Here is a 24,000-nt window from a genome sequence, read left to right as displayed (position 1 = left end):
TTTTTGCAATCCCGGAGCCCTCCGTGAATTGTGGCTCCTAAAGACGGACTTTCTTTTTGGAGAGAGAGAAACTGAGAGAGAGAGAGAGAGAGAGAGAGAGAGAGAGAGAGAGAGAGAGAGAGAGAGAGAGAGAATTATTTTACTTTTAAAAGTAACGTCTTGATAATATATTCTTAACCTTTAGTAGAAGAGAGACACACATACATTGGTCTTTTCAGTTGTAATACATATATATATATATATATATATATATATATATATATATATATATATATATATATATATATATATATATATATATATATATATATATTATACGGAACCGTTTATTTCGATACCATCCCAATGCAGCTTTTAAACTAAAATAACTCTCTCTCTCTCTCTCTCTCTCTCTCTCTCTCTCTCTCTCTCTCTCTCTCTCTCTCTCTCTCTCTCTCTCTCTCTCTTTAGTATATTATATTTATATGAAAACGTAGGCTTTGAGATTCCTATCAAGCTGAGAGCTCATTCACAGATTTTGCTGTATAATGGTTTTTATTAAAAGCCATTACTTCTCCTCTGCTGCGTCTTTTTACTGTTTCTTTTTTATTATTATTTTTATCTAAAATTTCTGTATTATTTGTTATAAGTCCTTACTCTTTGAAGTATGTAGTCCATAAGATCTTTCAAAGTATTCATGAATTTCAACAGATATGAGCAGATTCTTTATCAAGTAAAGAGTTTCTGTTCATTTTTAACACATTAGTGATGATTTTCCTGAGAATTTTTAACACAGGAAATGGTGGATTTCTTTTGGCACCATCAGTGCCTTAGTAATGGCTTGCTTCAGTGCTTCGGTTTTTGGCAGTGGCTTTGCAAACAGGGAAATGGTTGGTAAAGTGAAACAATAATTATGTCTTTAAATTTTACGAAACCCGTTTCTGTAATTCTCGTATAGAAAAATGCCAGTAAATTTGTCTAGAATTTGGAAACAGTTACATATCGGGCGAACAGTACGGTTAATTTCACAGTTTTGGTAATTTGCCAGAGATAAATGACCTGATTTATTTTTATTTCTGAACTTACCCTATTGGCAAAATGGTTGGAACATCGCAAAAAAAGCAAAATAAAACATTGCAGAACTAGTTATAAATTCTGTCCTAATAGTACTCTGGGTCTGTGAAATACCTGATGAAACAATTCACTAACCTGTCGTTTATTTGCCTCTCGTTACCCAAATAATTAGCGTTAGTAATTGTAGCTTTTGAAGTTTTGTCATCAATTTGTAATTGTAAGTTTGCTTCACTTTTACTTCATGTATAGAACTTTCGTCGCATTTATTATTATTATTATTATTATTATTATTATTATTATTATTATTATTATTATTGGGAAACAAATCCACAGTTATGCATATGTACAGATATTTAAGGATAAATACTAAAGATAGCTTTTCAAGGAATCTGTTCGATTACCTGTTTCAAAAGGAATCGAACAGGAGGTCCGAAAGCTATCTGTACAGATTTATCCTTAAATACATGTACAGTGCATATACATAACTGTGGATTTTCTTCCTCCATTTTAAGACTCATGCTACTATGAATATTATTATTATTATTATTATTATTATTATTATTATTATTATTATTATTATTATTATTATTCCATCGACACTGTGACTAAGACCACAAATATACAAATATTTTGTTAGCAAAATTATTTGTATGACGTCTGATAAACTGAGAGAAAAATCTGTGCAATACTTTTTCCCTTCTTCATGATCAACGTCTTCGTAAGTGCAGTTAGTTAAAAACAGAAGTTCTTATCGTAATTAGCTTTAGAAGTTTTATAACAAAAAGTTATTTTATGCACTGTCACCGGCGATGAACCTTCTGGACTCTTGAATTTCGTTCTCAGAAGAGAGAAAATGCTTTTACTCCTCCGGAACAAGTTTACCTAAGATAATGTAATCAAGCAGAGACAGAGCTATTCATCATCCTCAAAGGCAAAATGGTCATGCAAGCTAAATGAGGGAGTCTTTGGCAGGTTACTCCGGGATTGGATTATTCTTGAATGCTGTTCAAATAACCTCTCTCTCTCTCTCTCTCTCTCTCTCTCTCTCTCTCTCTCTCTCTCTCTCTCTCTCTCTCTCTCTCTCTCTCACTTTGGCTAAATCATTGATCTGCAAATAGCCTCTCTGTCTTCCCTGATTTAAACCCCGATCTCGTTTTCTTTACCTTTCCTCATACTTCAGAGTACTTTATTTTTTTTCTTTTTAAGTCGGGAGCTTTCCTTGCGGCGCGCCTCTGAACGTTGTTCAGGGAGAATTTCCCTTTGTTTATCTGCGTATTTTGGTATCATTTTATATTTACCTTGGATATGCTTTTGTTGTAGATATTTAGAAAACACATACATACATTTGTGTGCGTCTGTGTGTGTATGTATGTATGTATATGTGCATACGTATGCATATACAGTATGATATCTCACGATAGGAATAGTAAAATTACCATGTGGACTGTGTTGAAAATGTATGGGTAGAAGGTAATTTGTTGAAATGAGTAAAGTTTTTACAACAAACATGAAGCGTGTCAGAATATGTATACATTAGAGTAATTTGTGTTGGTATGAAAATGAATCTGAGACACTTGTGTGTAAAGTCTCTGTGGTAAATAATAACTTAAAAATATTTTCCGAGTAATACGAACGTCAGTGTGCAAAGGGTTTGTCGCAGTGTTGATGATCCTTTTGTGCAGGTGTATAAAGCTTCTAATGTTACTGACGTCTGTATGTAAAGCTCGTGATTAATGCAAAGACCTCAGTGTTGACTGTTCTCTGGAACCACCCTGTTAGAAAACTGTTCAAATAGGTTTATATATATATATATATATATATATATATATATATATATATATATATATATATATATATATATATATATATATATATATATATATATATATATATATATATATATATATGTATGTGTGTGTGTGTGTGTTTGTGTGTGCGTGTGTGTTTTATATGTAATTCACTTTTGAAAAGACATATTGGTAAGAAAATATTAGAATATGAGTTGTATGTACTTAGGAATGATCATAGTCAGAATATAAAAAGCGAGGTACAAAGAAACGACACCGTTCTCTTGATTACAAGAATATATATATATTTTTGTGCGTGTGGCGGGCAGGGGTTCTGTGGCGTAACTCATTTCAACCTTGAAATCTCGTTAATGGGAAGAGGAGAAGCTCATGTCACAAGATTACGACGAGACTTCCAACTTTCTGTATCATATACAAATCTTAATGAGAACTGTGGCCTCTTTTATGCTGTTGCACATGGGGCTGGCGTCCAGATTATGGGATTGCGGGAGGAGCAGGTCTTAATCCCTGGATCATTATTCATGTATTCCATCTGAGATGGAAGAATCGAGCAAGATTGAATCCGTTTATAGCGAGGAAACTTTGCGTTAAGATGTTTTGATTTTTTTCCTCATGAGATGGTGCAAATGATTAAGTCTGTAACTTCATACTTATACTTGCGTGCGGAGTTAGGGGGTTTTCAGAATATGCATTGCACGGTTTGTATACAATTGTGTTTTTGCGTGTTTCATGGTTGCTGTTTTTAAAGATGCATGTGACAATTTCATTGAAGGGAGTGGGTACCAGTAAGTCTGAAATCTTTAGTCTCGCCTCAGTCTTTTACCTTGCTGTTCCCATCTCAATATCTTATTTTCACCTGTTTTCTGTGCCACTGCTTCCCTATGTACTTTTATATAAAAATCTATAGCTAGTGCTCCAAAAGCCACCATAACACAAAGTAGACATCCCCCATACCTCACCCACTACCTATACCCTTCGTGTTAAAACAAACTTGGGTCGCAAAGAGTGCTTCATAAGAAACAATGATAATGTAAAAAAAATATTAACTCTCTGCCAGCATCTAATACCACGAAAAACTGTGTCTTTGAGAAGAAGGAGGCGATATACTTGGATCAAATACGTTGGGTACAAGAGGGAGGAAAAGAGATGGGAAAGTTCAAGAAAGAGTTTGGTGTATAAGATATTTTAAGGCAAGATTTTTATTCTGATCCATCGCGGCACGATGCATCTTCGAAATCCGTAAAAGCTCTATTTTTCAAGTTCCTCGCGCGTGACGGGATTTATTTTTGTTGTCGCAAGTGTTAAATCCTTATGCTCTTAGACTTGTTGTGTAAATATGTTTGACGGGGGTGTTTGTTTATATACACATGTATTTCTTTTGCTTTAAACAATATTACTGCATTGAATATATATATGTATATATATGTATATATATGTGTGTGTATATATATGTATGTATATATATATATATATATATATATATATATATATATATATATATATATATATATATATATATATATATATATATATATAGAGAGAGAGAGAGAGAGAGAGAGAGAGAGAGAGAGAGAGAAGAGTAGAGAGAGAGAGAGGTGACCATCAAACTTTATTAATTTAATAGGTATTAGTTAAGGTTACATTAGCTTGAATGTAAGTGAGCTTTTCTGGATAAGGCTAAATCCCTAAGGCCTGGAGATGAATGTAAAATCGACTAATCGGGGCCCTGTGCTCCAGTTGAATTCCTCCATATAGAATTTTTTTATTATATTCCTTTTTTTAGGTTTTAATTGTTGTCAAATATTCAGCTTGTAACCAGTCACGAATTAATCCGTATTGCGTTTTCTTCAAATCGCCGATCTCTCCTTCATCTACCTTTGTATCATTCCCAGATAATCGTGAAGCCGACAAAGGAAAAGAGAAGTTTTGGAAGTTTGTTGGACTTCTGGGAACTCGAGCGGGAATCGAAGTTTGCAGTTTATGTATTCCAGTAGTTTGGAAGGGAGAGCCAAACTCTCCCTTAGTGCTTTCGTTCTTGGGCTCTCTGTCTTTTCTCTGCTTTCTGTCTTGTTTTCATATAGTAATTAGCGGTCTTTCTTTTTATTATGTTTTACCGATGTGCGATTCATTTGTTTTCCCTTGTGGACCTTTCGTTATCGATGATCACTGTTTGGTATTTTTTTTCCTCACTTCATTGCCTTTTAGTTTTCTGTAAAAGAAAACTATTGTGCCGGCTTTGTCTGTTCGTCTGCACTTTTTCTGTCCATCCTCAGATCTTAAAACCTACTGAGGCTAGAGGTCTGCAAATTGGTATGTTAATCATCCACCCTCCGATCATCAGACGTACCAGATTGCAGCCCTCTAGCCTCAGTAGTTTTTATTTAAAGTTAAATTCAGCCATAATCATGCGTCTGGCAGCGATATAGGACGAGCCACCACTGGCCGTAATTAAAGTTTCATGGGACGCGGCTCATTACAGCATTATAGAGACCACGAAAGACCATTTTCAGCCTGAAAGAAACTTCTGAATCCAACTTTTCAAGAAACTTGTTTCGTATCAGTAAACGATTACTTTTACTTAGCTCCTTATGCCTTCCGCAGAAAATTCGCAAAATGATGGTTGTTTTTTAGATTATGTTAGTGTTATTAAAGTTTATAACAAGTTAGAATAATGGTAAAAAAAAAAAAAAAAGAAGTTCCAAGTGATGTTGCTAACGATTTTTTGCTTGTTTCAAACCACTTTATAATACATTCAGTTGTCATGTGAAATTTTTATCCCACCGTTTTATAAATCCTGATGGTTCTCCGAGTATCACCAAAGGTTATATAAATGACCCAAGTACCACTGGGCGTTGACATGGACCCATTCAACGACTCCAACTTACTGTTTAACTTCTTTGTTTTTCCCGTCGAATAAACCTCAGTAAGACCCACCTCCGCCATGACTTGTTTCGTCTTATTAGTAAACGATTACTTTGGATGTCGTTTAATATCAGAATTTAGCTCCGGTGATGCCTCTCCACTGGGAGAACCCTTGACATGGACCCATTCAACGACTCCAAGATACCACGATGAATGTTTGTACTTTTTTTCGTGATTTTTTTCGTTTGCCCCTTAGTTGCTTTTAATGATTGAAATAAAGAAATTTAAAGTTACTGATGGAGAATTATCACCGAAGTTAGAGCTACCACTGGGAATTGCGTAAAACCGCCCCATCAAGATAAATCAACCGAGTCTGCTGACTGTTTCCCGTCGTGAATGTAATAATAACGTTTGGAACACGCAGCTCGGTAATGATTTATACCTCTCTTGAACTCTAGCGTTGGTGGGTCGTAAATTATTATAATTTTCAATTGCATCAAATGTCACTGATTATTGTAAACGGTTGTGTGTGACAAGAACTGTATGTGCGTAACCATTCTTTATAATATATTCCGAGTACACTGTCATTATGCATACATACATATATATATCTATATATTGATATATATATATATATATATATATAAATATATATATATATATATATATATATATATATATATATATATATATATATATCTATATATATATATATATATATATATATATATATATATATATATATATATATATATATATATATATATTAATAAATATATAAGTATATATATTGATAGTCAAGTCAGATTTATTTACACTGAATATTTGCATTCCTCTTTCGTCCCAGTTGATAAACTTCATGACTGTCCATTTCCTATTTATTCTCATGTTACTAGTTTCTTTTTCAGTTTCTCCTGTGTTTATTATCCACATTCTTTTTCGTTTGCCTCTCATCTCCCCTAAACTTGGTGGTCAATATTTCCCAGTTAAACACGGTAACCTTAATTTAGTTTGCATGACTCTGAATTTCCTGTATATCGTTGTATTTTGGCAGTTCGTTTTCCATTAGTTCAGATCTCTCTCTCTCTCTCTCTCTCTCTCTCTCTCTCTCTCTCTCTCTCTCTCTCTCTCTCTCTCTCTCTCTCGTTTTGTGACGGCTCTCACATTCTTTCCATAAAGATACTTCTTTGCGAAGTTGCCTTCTTTCAAACTTCTGCGTTCTTCTTCTCTCCATGCTTGTTCTTCATACTCTGCGAGACTTGAAAGCCCGAGGATGCTTTTAGCAGCGAAGATCAGTGTTTGGCTCCTTCTCCAGGTCTTGAAGACAAACAGTCGCTTTATTCAGCGGTATTCGAAGATGTATACCTTGGGTAAATTCGCCTTGGGGTGAATAACATTTCGTCTTCTCTTTAAGCTTTCGAAATGTTATTTCCAGTCATTTATTCACTAGGTTTTATAAATACTCATGTGTTTATCCAAAAATTATCGAATTTCGGATCATACTTGATCATACTCATTAGATTTCTCAGTCTTTTAAAGGCGTTTGAGAGTACATTTTCAGTATCTTCAAGGTGATTGTCTTTGTTGTGGCACCCCTATTAAATAATAGCCTAATATTCCTCTGGAAGTAATCAGAGAATAATATCAGAGCCATATTACTGTTTCTTGGTGTTGAGCGTTGTCTTCAATCATTTTGTTCAAAGATTAGCATCATGTAACGGCATAATTAATATATAAAGTCAGTATAAGTTTGTGCTCTTGGAAATATACTCTTCTCTATACTTTAGCTTAATTGCTTTAGAATAATACGTATCTATTTTAAGCGAGTATTTGAGGCTAGAAAAATTCTCAGATTTAATTCACGGAATATTGTATAGAGCTTGCTCCTCACCCATTCCGTAATATTGATAACGCTATCCTAAAAAATATATTGCAGTTCAACGTTCATTTGCTTCTGTTGACTGTAAAACGAAAATGCTGCTGATAATAAATGTCGTTAAAAGTAGAGGTAAATGTTGAATTGCCGCCAGTAACAATTGTGTGGTGTGGATGATTAGCTTCTAGAATTATTTTGGATTCATTTGAGGCAATGACTGGTATACGCTGCTTCAGAGTATATTTTTCGTGGGGTATCTAAAACTCAAATGAATGCGTACCTCCTGCTGAATTTAGTATCACTTTGGCTGGGAGGTTTATAATGTTAAAGAGCAACTCATTAAGTGTCTCTCTCTCTCTCTCTCTCTCTCTCTCTCTCTCTCTCTCTCTCTCTCTCTCTCTCTCTCTCGTTGTTTATGTATTGGACTTAATGTTTATGTCTTTCGTTACGAGCCTTGGCAGGAAGCTGAAGGGCGGCGCAGTCAAGCCATTATGGAAATCGACGTAATAACCAGAGGTTAAATGCAAGGCCATTTGTCTGGGTCAGTGTCCCGGACAACAAAATCATCTGTCAACATTATCATCAGTAAAAAACGCTTATGGGAAACATGTGGCTCAATCTTCACGTTAATGACACTTGCCACCACAAGATGGCACTATTTTTTACAACGGGTTTAGGAAGATCAAATGATACTTGTAGGAAAATGTTACCCAGATTTACTTTTATTTTGGTGGACTTATTTTATATACGTCTGATGCAGGATAATGCTTTCTCGGGCCTCATGTGACTCTTTACCACTCGCGGCTGGCTCCGTAGGTGTATAACAGCTTTAGAAAATAATAATGCTGATTTACAAAGCAGAGGCATAAAAAGTGAATCATTTCTCTCTCTCTCTCTCTCTCTCTCTCTCTCTCTCTCTCTCTCTCTCTCTCTCTCTCATCTCTATCATTTGACATCAGAATCATGTCTAAAGGACTGTACATATTTATTTTCTTATTTTATTTTTGTGTGTTTATGTGCGTAGCAGTGTGGCTATGTTGAAGTTGAAAATAGGAAGCTCTTCCGTCTTAACAAACGAGGCAGATATATCAACTTTATTTCGCTGAGCATTTTAAATGAGAATATTTATTTGAGCTGATTTTTTAAATTCATTTCCTGGCTACAAAGTCTGTTATGCATTTAAACCATTGTCTTTTGAAATACTTAACAGCGTGTCTTAATTATGCTGGCGTATTGGCGGAGTTAAGAAAATCTGGCTTCATTAATTATGATGAATATTGTTGTTCCTGCATAATTTCCATGTTGAATACGACCCAGGTCTTGAGTAAGGAAGGTGTGATAGTTGAGAGTGGTTTTGAGACTTGTAGAATGTTCTCATTAATCTAAATGGAGCTGTCGTGCTTTTGGTGACGTCAGAGGAGTGGTTGAAAAAACGAGTGTGAGTATTGCTTCGTTTAAATCGAGTGATATTTGAGAATAATTACAAATCTTAGCTCGTTATAGATCTGTGTCCAAAGTTTCTTTTTTTTTTTTTTAGATATTTTGGGATATATGTTCATACATACACACACGTAAGCGCACAAACACACACATACATAAACGCGCACACACATAAACACTCACACAAGCACACATACATATTATATATATACATTATATATACACGTTATATGTAATGTATCTGTGTAGAAAGTGTTCTTATTTTTCAAATATATTTACATTTTCTCATTTGGAATTAAGCAATTTACTTATCTTCCTTTTCTATAGTGTTAAAACTAAGGTCAAGTCATGAGTTCAGATTTGAGACTAAATAAAAATCTCCCTGCTTATGGTTCTAAATTTAGCATACTGTGTCTCGTGGCTATAATGAATTTTACGCTCTCTTTAACCATAACATTCTGTCTGACCTTAAAAATGATCAGATTTAAGGACTGAGGGAGTCGTTACAACCTTCATCATAACAACTTCTCATCAAGAATATTCTTTTTACTATCTTTTTAAAAGTGTTCAATTCTCTCTCTCTCTCTCTCTCTCTCTCTCTCTCTCTCTCTCTCTCTCTCTCTTGAGATCTCTCTCTCTCTCAGTCTTCGTCTGTCTCGTCAAAATCACGCTCATATTTACCATAACAGCTAAAACAATAAATTCTCTCTCTCTCTCTCTCTCTCTCTCTCTCTCTCTCTCTCTCTCTCTCTCAAAAATCTCATGTCTCTCAGCTAAACTAAATTCTCTAGATATTCAGGAAAATTTCAGTGGAGCTTGTGGGCATTTGGCGTCTTTTTTCTTGAGCAAAATATGCAACTAATTAACCTCGTTAATCCGTTCCCCCATTCAGCGTTTACTCAGAATAATGCTTCATTTGGATCCATTATTCCCGGAATCCCACTTTAGAAAATATTAACGAAAATATCCCGCGGTGGTGGGAATGAAATTTCCAGATTTTTTTTTTTTTTTTTTTTTTTTAGTCTGCTCTTTCATTAAGTGAAGTATGATTTTTCCACAGACAAGGGTTATTATTCCCACTATATCAAACTTTTATATATGATGCAAAACCAAAAATGAAGGGTCCGTATTTAATTAATGTAATGTTATATGTAGAGGAACATTTAAATCTCATGCTTGGAAATAATTATATATATATATATATATATATATATATATATATATATATATATATATATATATATATATATATATATATATATATATATATATATATATATACTCACATACTCCCATCGATTCATAGTTTTAAAAAACGTTCATAATTTGAATGGATATATATATTAGCAACAATCATATGAAGCCTAATCCATTGAATACCATCACAGCGAGGAAAAAGAGGGCTGTTATTGTCAGCAAACAAAAATCTGCGTTTGTAAACGGAACATACCGTAAGGACATTTTTTTCACTTACCAAGAATTATCGTATATGATACCTTTGAGTGGTTAACGTGACTTTTGTGATAACTTGGTACAAAAAATACAAGAGAGGCAGAGCTGTTACTGGCGTCAGGTGACTGATAATGATAATAATAATCACATGATAACGATCTTCATTTCTCAGAAATTTTCTACAAAATAAATTAAAAACAGTGTATCAATGATACTCCTTGTAAGTTCAAACATTAAAGATATGCTTAAACATTAACATGCAAAAATTGATGGGTACAAAAACATTACAGTAAACGTGTGAAAGTTCACAGGAATTTGTGAATAAATTCTTGCTTTTTTATTTAATTTATCCTAGATTATAAGTATGAAACTCGGTCTTAATGTCAGTACAGAACATTGTTTCACTTGTAATATTTTTTTTATTTAACCATTTGAGAATACTTGATTAAATAAAAAAAATCCCTTTTCACATTTTTAGAGAACTGTTTTTTATCAGTTGGACTGCAACGTTGACACAGAAAATATTAGTTTTTATTTTTTTTTTACAATGGATTATGGCTTTACGTTTATCGAGCTTCAGCATGCAGTAGTGTTTAGTTGTTCCTAATAAGGTTCGCTCATTGAGCTTGTGTTGATATAATGGAGAATTTTCCCTTCGTCTTTTTTAAGTAAATACATACATACATATCAGATCCTGGCTGATGTTAATCTCTTATTAGTCGTAAAAATTATTGTTCCTTTAACATTACAGAAATTGATGTACAGTAGAGAGCTATGAAACCAGTGAAATCATAGCTGTAATCAGAAAGTGTTTTCCATTTTTTATATCGTTGTTTGCTCTCTCTCTCTCTCTCTCTCTCTCTCTCTCTCTCTCTCTCTCTCTCTCTCTCTCTCTCTCTCTCTCAGAAGAAGAAGAAGAAGAAGAAGAAGAAGAATCCTGTAAGAAGCCTCTTAAAAAGTCTTTCCACTTTGGACCGCCAAAGTTAAAGTAATTTCGAAGGAGAAAAATACTATGAAATAAAAGACGTTTGTCAAGGAGACCTCGAATTTTTTTTACAGGGACTTGAAATAATTGCGGGCATGCGCAAGTTACGAAACTAAATCTCTTAGGGGGCCCGGAAAGTTTCTACGTTTAGCAAGGTTCATTTGAGAAAATTTCATGGTTTTTTGCTTATGCATAAGTACGCTATGATTGATTTTATACACGTTGTACACTAAGCATGAACTATTGTCTTCTGACATTTTCTATATAATTTTTCTTTTAATTATTTTTGGGTCGATCACTGAAACATGCTAGTGGGATCTGTTTTCAATGGATTGTGTGTAGAGGAGAGAATATGTTGTCACTTATTTATTCCATTACTCTTGTTTTCTCATTTACGTTTTAATATCTTTTCACAAGGCCCTTTACAGAGCTCGTGTGCTGAATTCTCTCTCTCTCTCTCTCTCTCTCTCTCTCTCTCTCTCTCTCTCTCTCTCTCTCTCTCTCTGTGACAATTTAAACTGTAAGTGTGAGGTATCCATCCTTACATGCATGCAGATCAGGTAATAAAAATAATTTATTATAGCTTTTGAAAATATATAAGCGTTTAATTACTGTAGCAAACATATAAAAATATGATGCATCGCAAAGCTTTAAGAGACTTACGTAAAAAATAAACGTATAACAAACCATTTTCTTGCTGAGTCATTTCACTGAATATTTTTATCATGTCTCTTTTTAATTCATTCATTAAATTTGCACATTTTAATCTGCTTTCCTTTTCAGCGTGTAACTGTTCAATTTGCATTTTCCTTTCATCTACACGCGTAGCATAAAAATTAACGCCATGAATGGTTCAAGAGTACCGTAAGACATTTCTGTAGAAGTTTTTTTTCTTCTTAATTTGTTTAACGCTTCTGATGTTTCTTTTGACCGATAAAAACATTCAGAATATCTCAAAGGATAAGGCAAGCGTTTTTCTCTGAAGGATACCTTCCTGTGAAGATCTCTACCTTCTGTAGATATCTCTGCTCGACTCTTATCCTCACCCCCTCCCTTCACTTTCTCTCTCCTTCTCTCTCTCTCTCTCTCTCTCTCTCTCTCACATACACACACACATACAGTACACACACACACATATATATATATATATATATATATATATATATATATATATATATATATATATATATATATATATATATATATATATATATGTATATATATATATATATATATATATATATATATATATATATATATATATATATATATATGTGTGTGTGTGTGTGTTTCTAAATATTTTTTTAATCAAATCCTTATAAAACCCTTCATAACTGTCGTAATTTCAATCATGTATATATATTTTTGGAGTATTTCTATAAAACCATTTACAAAATGAAGGACATGAAGTTCCTTTTTGGTGGATAATTTAGAAATAATTAGTAAGAAAATTTCCATTACATTATTGCTAAAGATTTCGATAAAAAATAAACGACAGACATATTTTGGCATGAAAGCTGTTGATTAAGTGAGTGTGATCTGTCGCCATTCAAAACATTACTTCAGCGTTCCCTTACGAAAGATACATTGAGCCATATGTTATAGGAAAATGACTGGCCTGAAATTGCTTACTTTTGTTTATTGTTTCGTCCAAAGACCGATAAGAGTCCCTGTAGCTGAATATAGGCGAACGAACAGCTGCGCATGCCAGTGTCCCCGTAAACAGTAACATTCTTGGCATATATTCATGAAAGTTAGGTACACGTGCTAAATTTAAGAAAGGTTAAAAGAAAGGGAAGAACGAATGAAAAGCACTACTTCTGATATGTCGAGCTTTAAGATTATCGTATAATTTTCATGTATTATTTTGCAGAATTTAGTTTTGCCGCTAAATAAACGAAATTTTCCAACTTGCCCCGCCCGCACTGAAGAGCTTTACCTTCCAATGGTTCACGCTTTGTACCCAGTTGTCATCGCCCAAGATTGTTTTAAGCTATTTACCTTGTGAACTAGATGAAAGAGAGAGAGGAGAGAGAGAGAAGAAGATTCTTGCATACAGCAACGGTAATTCCTTGCTTGAGTGAAAAATCGCGCTGGCTTATTAAGACAGGGAGAGTAAGAGAACAGAAAAATGTATGTAAAAATTTTTTGTTAATTTAAAATTAGTATTTTGAATAAAATATTAAACGGCATGTATCTAAGTAATGCTTATTTTATTCAAAATGTTTGAGTTCCCCTCTACACAATCGTAATAATTTAGATTTGAAGTGGTATTTGAGACTTTGGGAAGTTCCAATGACTTAGGTATGTTTACTTTGACGTTGAGAAAGAAAATGATGAAAATGATGTGACTTGAAACTAATTTCGATTGGAGACCTTGCCAGACTTGATGGCTGTGGTTGGACTAGTGACACTACACTTACCACAGAATTAATTAGTGTTCTCTTATATTTCAGATTAAGACGGAATGCGTTGAATTTCAGTGACTTGCGCCATGTGAGTATGAGCATATTTCTTTTAGTTGCAAGAGCATCTGCACAATGGAAATTAAGCGATGTTTTATTGTATCTGAGTCTTTTTAAGGTAAATATTTTTCCATTCATTATTGCATGTTTGCACACGATCATCTCATTTCAGCAAGCAAACGGCAGTTGCCACTAATTGTTTTTCAGAAGTATAGACCTCTTACGTTTAGGGTTATAAAGGTTAGTGTCGTGGGACCTCGTCTTTAGTATTGACAGTTATTGGAATTGATGGTAGAATAATACATAACTGCGAAAGTGCATATGGTTAATTTATTCTTCGTAACATTTCACGCATAATTTTTTTTTCGTTAAGAGTACTTCCTTGTTTAGATTTCAAAACTCGTTTTAAGACAAATTTTATTTATTGATATCTTTATCAAAACGAACATAATGTTAGGTTTTCTTTAATTTTCTCTCTTTTTGGTTACAAACGATGAAAAGCGCTCATGCGCCCTCTGATAAGTATTTCGTCGGTTTTTCTCATTTGCGAGAAGTGATATACTTTCTTTAACCTGCCTTGCATAATAGGGAACCCGTGACGTCAGAGAGAGAAACCTGTTCCACAAAAGCTAAAACCTCTCTCTCTCTCTCTCTCTCTCTCTCTCTCTCTCTCTCTCTCTCTCTCCCCCGTGTAGTATTATGAACACGCAGCATCACCAACTTCTGTGGGCCAAGGTACCCCCTGGAGGTACATAAGAAAGGAATCTGATCTTATCTTAAAATTACTTACATTTGAATCGAAGGTAGTTAAGGCGGAAAAAAGAGTATACTAGGGAAACTGAAACAAATAATAATGGCGGAGGAAAAATTTTGTGTAAGGTACAAACACTGAAATGTGTATAAAATCGTTCGATGGTAGAATAACTAGAGACCATGAAATCAGCGTTTTACTGTTTCATATAATATTTGAGAAACAAGCAGCAATTGCCCCTTGATGGCTGATTTGATATTACTATAGAATGAAGAGTTATCACCCCTTTTGTTCATTCTGCCATGAATGGTTTGTAAGAATGCGTACCCCCGGCATTTCTTGTTTTCTCCTAAAATACACTAAAATGAACGACCAAAGAACGGTGCCATTTATTACGTGCTTTTGACTCGAATGTGTATTAGAAATTTCTTTTTATAAAATTATCAGTTATTCTTTTCAAGCAACTAGATAAGGGTGATAAATTCGCGTGTCAAGTTTATCCATCATTATTTTTTCTTTGAAGATTTATTAAACTGATAGTCGAAAATCATATATTTTTTTAAATCATTCATCATAAGTCACCATGATGTTTGTTTGTTTTGAGTGAGTTAAGCTGAGATTGGAGCCTTGGATGATATTTGAATTAAAGTAAATTTAGACAGCAGTAATTAAAGAACATACCTGTGATGGATCCATACTGCCGTAGAGCGTTTTGTAGATCAACCGAAAACGAAACTATTTAATATATGACTGATGTCAATAAGAAATTTAACAATGTATATTTATTTAAGAAGGAAAACATCACTGACAACCTATTATTATCTCAAAGAATATTTTTAACATGTATACGTCTGCTAATTCTTTCATTTTTAGGTATACGCATGTAATATATATGTTACTTTGACTTTTCCCGGTGTATTTAATTTAGGGGTGATTCTCATTTCTCAATAACAGCCGTTACAACCGGTATTCCTGGACATGTAGTAAAACTCGTTTGGCACTGGCCCCTCACTTCCGTCAGTACAGTATTTGGGGCACATGACACTACAGCAGGTATGCCACTTTCGTAAGCCTTGGGAAGGTTCCGCTCTTTTATAATTTTCTTTTTTTTACATATGTCGGTAGTGACTGGTTTCTGCATTATTTGTTATTTCTATTGGCTTTATTGGGTTTATTTCTTTTGCTTCATGTTCCAATATTACTTGCAAGAAAGTTATGACAATTTTTCCCTATAATATTGAAAGCAGTGAAGATAATGTTTTAATAATTTTTTTATTTTGGCTTTGCTGTTTATTTGAATATTTATTCACTTTGAACAAACAGAACAAACAGAGAGAGAGAGAGAGAGAGAGAGAGAGAGAGAGAGAGAGAGAGAGAGCACTCATTTACCCTCTCTGCCAGTAATATGAGCTTTGTTCTAAATAACCTACTATTATTTTTATTTTGTCGAGCACCAGTTTTATCTGATAAATGTTAATGGCGCAATCCAAGATGTTTTAGGGTAAGTAAAAGCAGTTTAAGTACCTAAAAGCAATTTTTGAACGGGAAATACTTAAGTTGTAGTTCTAGCTGAGAGAGAGAGAGAGAGAGAGAGAGAGAGAGAGAGAGAGAGAGAGAGAGAGAGAGAGAGAATCTTGATCACGGTGGCTTTTAGTTTAAAGGATTCTTTAAAATTTAGAGCATAAGGACAAGATATGTTTGATTTAATAATTTAAATTTAAAACGAATTCCAAGCAGTAATAATCAAATTAGAGAAAAGCAGTGCATCACACAAAAAGCTTTAGTGATCAGTAAAATACCGTCTAATTAAGCAGCATCGCAAGTTTTTTTATATTATCGGATGTGCCTTTTCCTTTGATGTATCCGAAAATTGCCGTTCACTTGCTTGTACTCCTTGAAGATACTTTTAATTAAAAGAAGCGGAACGGAAAAGAATAAAAAGTGTTCCATTCTAAGTTAATTAAAATTTTATTCTCCATTTAAAAAATAAAGCAAGACTTGCTCCCTTTCTATACACAGGGAGAAACCACAAATATATTTCCCATCCCTCCTGCGCCGAGAATTATTCAAGAAAGCGAAGCCTCGCTTGGGAATACATAAATGAGAGGCCTGACATTCATGAGTTGATCTACTTAAGGCAGGTGATTCATTGCGTAAGCAACTCTTTTTTACTCTTTGATATTTGTAGGCACCCTCGAGCCACCTCGTATAATGTACACACGTGGCACTCTAAACGTCAGATTACTCCACCCGAATTGCCAAGATTAAAACGTTAAGAAGGGTAACGAAAGTGATATCTGGCAGTCTGAGTACAGGTCGATTGACGTGATGTCGAAGGTGATAGAATTGCTGCTTCAAAGTGAAATGTTTTCTGTTCGACTTCTGTGTTATGGATCAGACAACGCAAGAAAACCATTTTCATGAGTGAAAAGTTTGGGCGCGCGTCATTAATTTTCTTTTGCTTGAATTTTACGGTTTACGCTCTCTCTCTCTCTCTCTCTCTCTCTCTCTCTCTCTCTCTCTCTCTCTCTCTCTCTCTCTCTCTCTCTCCCACGTAAAATTTTCTCCCTTACAATATAGCTGGATGTTAGTATGAACCATGCATGTATGTTTTTTCTTGTTTGTTTTTTTTTATTTAAGTAATTTTTATTTAGTTTTAAAGGCATTTTGGGATCACAGGCTCCTTCGGGCTTCAAGATATATATATATATATATATATATATATATATATATATATATATATATATATATATATATATATATATATATATATATATATATATATATATATATATATAAAATCCACGAAGGAAACAGGAAACACTGGAGTGCTGCGAGGCCTTTCGATACTTACGTCCTTTACTTAGCAGACTGAAGAAATATAAAAATAAGGTTACAAAAGAAAGCTCATATAAATGACAATCATACATGTACATGTAACAGCTAAAACGATAAACTCTCTCTCTCTCTCTCTCTCTCTCTCTCTCTCTCTCTCTCTCTCTCTCTCTCTCTCTCTCTCTCTCTTATTACACCCTCTGACATTAACTGTTCATCTTTTTACTATCTTTATCTCTGTACAAGAAGGATGATTATAGATAAGGACTCAGGAAGAAGAAGAAGAAAGGAGAAGGAGGAGGATGAGGAGGAAACAGCATAGAAAAAGGGTAGACAGAAGTTGGGGAACTGGACGATAATTGGCCCCTTCACAAACTATATATGAAAGGAGCTTATGCTAAAGTTTAGATCGACTTGGCGAATGAGCGAGAGGAATTTGTTTCGAGTTAGAAAAGTTTTTCTTCGCGGGAAGTTGAGACCAGACTTGCTCTGTAGGAAAGTGGGGCTCTTTTATAGCAGATTGGTCGGGAAACACGCGCTTCATTAACAGGCGATTTTGATATTGTCCTCGTACAAGGCCTAATGTTTATTCCTTTTTTTTTTTTATTAAGTTTTTCATGCTATTTTAAATTTATTTTATGTTTGGGATAAGTTATGAATTTTTATATAAAAAAATCGCTTAAATATTTAATACAATGCCTTCACTTATATTCATTTACTTGAATCGTTTTCTTTGTTTACTTTCTTTAAGTACCTTGCACGTTAGTTTTCCCTTGATATGTTTTAAGTGATGTTCACTACGTTGAGTATATTCTCTCTCTCTCTCTCTCTCTCTCTCTCTCTCTCTCTCTCTCTCTCTCTCTCTCTCTCTCTCTCATCGTATCTCTATTGAGGAAGCACTTCATTAATAAGATGAAACACAAAATTCAAAAGAATAGATAAATTCTTAAAATAGCTAGATGACCTTTCCCAGTCAACTTAGAAGGTAAACTGTCTTTTGGCAATAAGCGATGACATACCTAATTAGTAAGAAAGATCAGTGTCGTCCAAAAGAACAACGCTCCCAGACAACCTCCTGCTTGAACCGCCACACTCCATATGAAATTCCGAGCAATATTCGTCTTCTTCCCCGCGTTTTCTTTTAATATTTCGTCTGTTTGCAATTCATCTTGGTAGCAGCTGTCACGCTGTGCGAATTCTGTGTCTGGAATATCACCGGCTTATTTTTTGCCTTTCCTGGCCCACAAACATTCATTCTTTCTGCAGTGTGGACGAAAAAAGACAGATGTCATGCTAGAGAAAGAGCACTGCAAGAATTGTTAGGCGGAGCTCCAGAAGTTTGCTATGCCTTACTTTTAAGTATTGTTAGTTCACCAATTTCAAAGTCAATGTTGTAAGGAGCTGTTGCTGTCCTCGTTTCCTTTAATATTGAATTGAATATTATATATAATATATATATATATATATATATATATATATATATATATATATATATATATATAATATATGTATGTATGTATGTATATATATATATATATATATATATATATATATATGTGTGTGTGTGTGTGTGTGTGTGTGTGTGTGTGTATGTATGTGTACCATTACACTCAAGTAGCTATGCTTGCTTACTCATGGTCAGTGCAAATGTGGGCAGTATAGTATGTGACCCGAAAGAAGATAGTACTGATAAGGAACAACGAAAAGCGACGTCCCTTGATGGTTTGAGAATCATAGGATTTGAAAGGGAAAGGCATATTTTCAATAATTTTAAACCTTGTGTCTGTTTTATCTCTAAATTATATTTTATCAATTAATTGAAACCGTTTGAATACATAGGAAAAGACATTTAGGTAAAATGTTAGTATGGAAAAGGAAAAAATCAGAGGTAGGAAAAGACACTATTTCCTTGAGAGCGATTTGAGTCCTAGTCGCCTTAATACTATGAAAGGGAGACAGTTAAAAGTAAAGATTAGTAGAACACATAGGAAGTAAAAGATAACCCTCTCCGGAGCGGGGGGGGGGAACCACAGTAGTAAAAGCCTTCTCACTTGGGTAGAAGGATTTCTCGCTAAAGAGAGGAAAGTAGGAAACAAAAATCAGTGTATGAGAAAAAAAAAAATTACCATCGGGGAAAATACTCCTTGATAGAATCAACCAGGTGATATTCAGGTGTCTCCCTTCTTTTTCGAAGTACTTTGTTTCACTTGTCGGTGCTGCCTCTCTCTCTCTCTCTCTCTCTCTCTCTCTCTCTCTCTCTCTCTCTCTCTCTCTCTCTCAAAAACGTTCGCCTGACTGGCCTTTCTCTACTCACATCCCTTCATATCTCACGAAAGGCGACTTTGCGGATGTACAATGGAGTGTCCAGGTTCCTCGTGTAAAGTTGGCTATATTCTCGGCATCCCCATCTGTGATAGCAGGAATGGGGACAGTCGTATATTCTGGGACTGTATGGGATTTTGAAGGTATAAAAGAGGCTATTGAAAGAGTGTGAAAGGAAAAAATAATGACAGACGGAAGACTGAGAAGCCCGTGGATGGGAAAAGCGTAGCAGTATTGAGGAAGGGGTTGGGCGGATGGAGTGGAGAAGAAATTTAGGGAAGTGGTAAAAGAGTAGCCTTGAAAAAGAAAAAGGCCTCTTAGTAGTGAATGGAGGGGATTTCAGTGGAAAACTGTGGGACAAAATGGTGAGGAGAAATAAAGAGACATCTAAAAAGTTGTGGTTGAATGGTGCAGTCATCAGGAAAGTTAGCAAATATCTACTAGATTACATACATGTGACCTAAGTATGTATGAACAAGAAATGTTTTATGTATACACACACACACACACACACAAAGGTTCTTCTCAAGTAATAGGGAATCCGTTTCCTTTGACAGTTCAAAAGAACAGCATTGAACAAATTTATCTGATTAATCTGTTTTTTTTTTTTTTGACATTTAAAGAATTTCCGTTGTCATCTTTGGTGCTGTTAAGTGAAGTCGCCGGTTGAATGTTGTCCCAATCGAAGTAGTACTATAGGAAATTAATAATCACTAGTTGTTCACAATATTGCCTTTCGTAATTAACTCGAAAACCAGTAAAGTTAAATTAATGATCACTTTACGAGTTATGAGGCCTCTCGATGCTAATTAGCGCAGATTCTCTTCATTTACATGTGCTAATAATGACTCCTTTGGAAAAGGAATGTCTTACGCCTGGTTGTGTCGTCGTTTATGGTCCACATTCACCCGTAATAATACTTCTCTGTAATATATATATATATATATATATATATATATATATATATATATATATATATATATATATATATATATATATATATATATATATATATATACATACACACACACACACACACACACATATATATATATATATATATATATATATATATATATATATATATATATATATATATATATATATATATATATATATATTTATATATATATATATATATATATATATATATATATATATATATATATATAAACTTTATCACTCACACAACTGTTCTGTGCATTAATACAATTACTAACAGGACCTCATTAAAACTGTATGGTATCTAGAGGAGATATTAATTCAAGAAAAACTACAAGCTGACTGTCCTCATTATCAAGTATTCTACGGATACTTGACAATGAGGACTGTTGGTCCGGGAAAGCTTGTAACTTTTATTGAATAAATATCTCCGCTAGTTACCATCCAGGATTAATGAGGTCCTGTTAATATATATATATATATATATATATATATATATATATATATATATATATATATATATATATATATATATATATATTTACACATACATATTTTATGAGAGATAGCAGACTGGATGATAATTTCATGCAAATATGCCAGTGTCACCTGTTGAGAGTGACATTATTCGTTGAGTGATGTTCCATTTGAATAATTTAACTGTAAAAATAGGTAAATTTTCTTGTATTCACAGCTTCCATAAATGACATGATAATTGCTAAAGCTTTTGTTTACCTTCTTTTCATATTTGCAAAATATATTGTGCTATTATAGATGCGTGTTAGTTCAAGCCCATCACTCTTAGTGTATGGGTACCGCATTAGTAGAAACGTCACTACTGAGAAAATGCTTTCCTAATAAACCCTAATGAAGAGTATTTAACACAGTCGGTCTCCTGTCGCTTTAGCAACTCCTAACACAAAACGATAATTTTTGCTTCTCTTCCTGATCGGCAAATCCCAAATGACTGGAACCACAGGTCGTACATTGCCGTATCCTATTCTTATTTTGCCAGGTGCAAAGGAGAAATAAATCATTTTGGGATTTTTTTGCAACATTTATACATGGCATGGGGCTGCAGACCCCCACTCTTCCTGCCATTTGATGACAGTCACTCCACGAAGAACATCAAGAATGCTATTATTTCCGGGCATCCAAAATTGGTAAAAAGCGTGGTTGTCGCTGTCCTCAGGAGGTTTCTTCTGCAATTTACAGTGCATTTCCTTCTTCCAAAGAGGTTAATAGTGTAGCAGTGTCCAGCTTACTACTTACCTTGATTGCAGTCCTCTGTAAATAGACTTACCTGATGTATGCGTTTGCCATTGGCCTGAGAGATAGACTCATCCGTCATTTTGGATAATTACTCTTCCCATGAGTTTCATAAGCCTCCGTACGGTGCTCGAATCTCAAGTCATTCGTCACTTCCTGGGCAGTAGTGCCGTCTAGCACCACTTATTATTGCAGTGGAGGAAGACATTTTCAGTTTCATTATTTGATACTAGACTATATACATACACACACAAACAAACACATATATATACTTGCGGACTAATTGCACTGATTTTATAGTGAATTTAATTATTACTATGAATGCTTATTCTTTTCAGCCAAATATAGAATACATTTTTTTTTTTTTTTTTGCAAACTATGATGCTTAAATTTTAGATATTTGATACTTAACTATATAAATACACACACACACAAACACACATATATATATATACTTGCGGACTAATTTCACTGATTTTATAGTGAATTTAATTATTACTATGAATGCTTATTCATTTCAGCCAAATATAGAATACATTTAATTTTTTTTTTTTTTTTTTTGCAAACTGTGATGCTTAAATTTTAGATATTTCAGATTTCTTATAAAATTCACTGTTATGAAACTCCAGAGCATACCCCATTTTTGTAAAAGTTGTTTGCTTTCATTCCATATTTTAGCGAGCAAATAAAAATTCCCAACATAACTTTAATAGGAAAATAAAACTCTCTCTCTCTCTCTCTCTCTCTCTCTCTCTCTCTCTCTCTCTCTCTCTCTCTCTCTCTCTCTCTCTCTCTCTCTCTCATTTGTCCCGTCACGTTGCATAACTCTGAGAGTGGGATTTTTTCAAATATTACAAATATGTAAATGTAGTGATGTTAGCAGATATGCCCTTCTTTAAAATTCCGTGAATAAAATTCAGTAGGAATGTGTTTATTTACACGAATAAATAGTGCTAAGTTTTTCCCTAACATGGTTCTTTAATTATTCATCAACAAGCAATTTTGCTTAGATATTAATATCGATCACTTTCTTCGGAGTTACGTCAACTTTCGATGTCGTGGGACTTGAATGGTGCTATATATCCCCATGGTCTTTAGGTCCCTGCCACTTTTCATGAGGGTGCTTTGTGCCTATTAGGGATTCTGTGGAGCGAACGACCGGCTTTTGACAAGAAACCAGGCATAGAAGGTCGACGGAAAATCATGTCTCAGGAAGAACTGCCAAATTCTATTTTCAGAAATGCTTACTGAGTAGCCTCCGGTCTGGGTCCTGGGAGCGAAAATACATAAGGATTTTTCTTCTGTCGGTCTTCCTTTTTTCGCTCTCTTGTTTTGTTTTTATTAGTCACGTCAGAACGAAAGTGGATAAAAGAAAATCCAAAATAGTTTGCTGTGGATTTATAATTGAAAAAGACTAAACCATTGTTAGTCTCATTTTGTGTATTATAGTAGCTCCCTTGTAAATTATGTATTATTTATTTTGTTGCTAAGACTTTTATATTCTCCTACCTTTTCTCACGTGTCTTTGCTGTTTCTCGTTTCTTATGAACATCATGCTCTTATTGGCGTGATCCTTATAAATGGGGAAAGTTATGAATAAAGTGCAGTGAGTATTCTTTTTGTTCTGAAATGTAGCTTACTGCATTATCAGAAAACATCGTTCCTCACAGATCATACGGAGATACTCCTTCAAAACCTAATAAATGAACAGCTAAGCCGATGTTATTTGAACCCTAGAAGCATATTAGGGGAATTTAGCGTGTATCCGATTATTATAAAGTAACACTTTGTCATGCCCTGTGCTGCTAAGAGTTTTTATGCACCCCCAAAGAATTAAAGGATCCCTACAGTGTTCCATAAATGGAACACTAAATTTTTTTTCAGAAAGAGGAAAATAAAAAAAAAACATTATGTCATGTCCATGTATAGAAGTTTACATA

The sequence above is a fragment of the Macrobrachium rosenbergii genome, chromosome 17, assembly GCF_040412425.1.
Source record: "Macrobrachium rosenbergii isolate ZJJX-2024 chromosome 17, ASM4041242v1, whole genome shotgun sequence".
Lineage (NCBI taxonomy): Eukaryota > Metazoa > Arthropoda > Malacostraca > Decapoda > Palaemonidae > Macrobrachium > Macrobrachium rosenbergii.
This window is presented reverse-complemented; position numbering follows the sequence as displayed.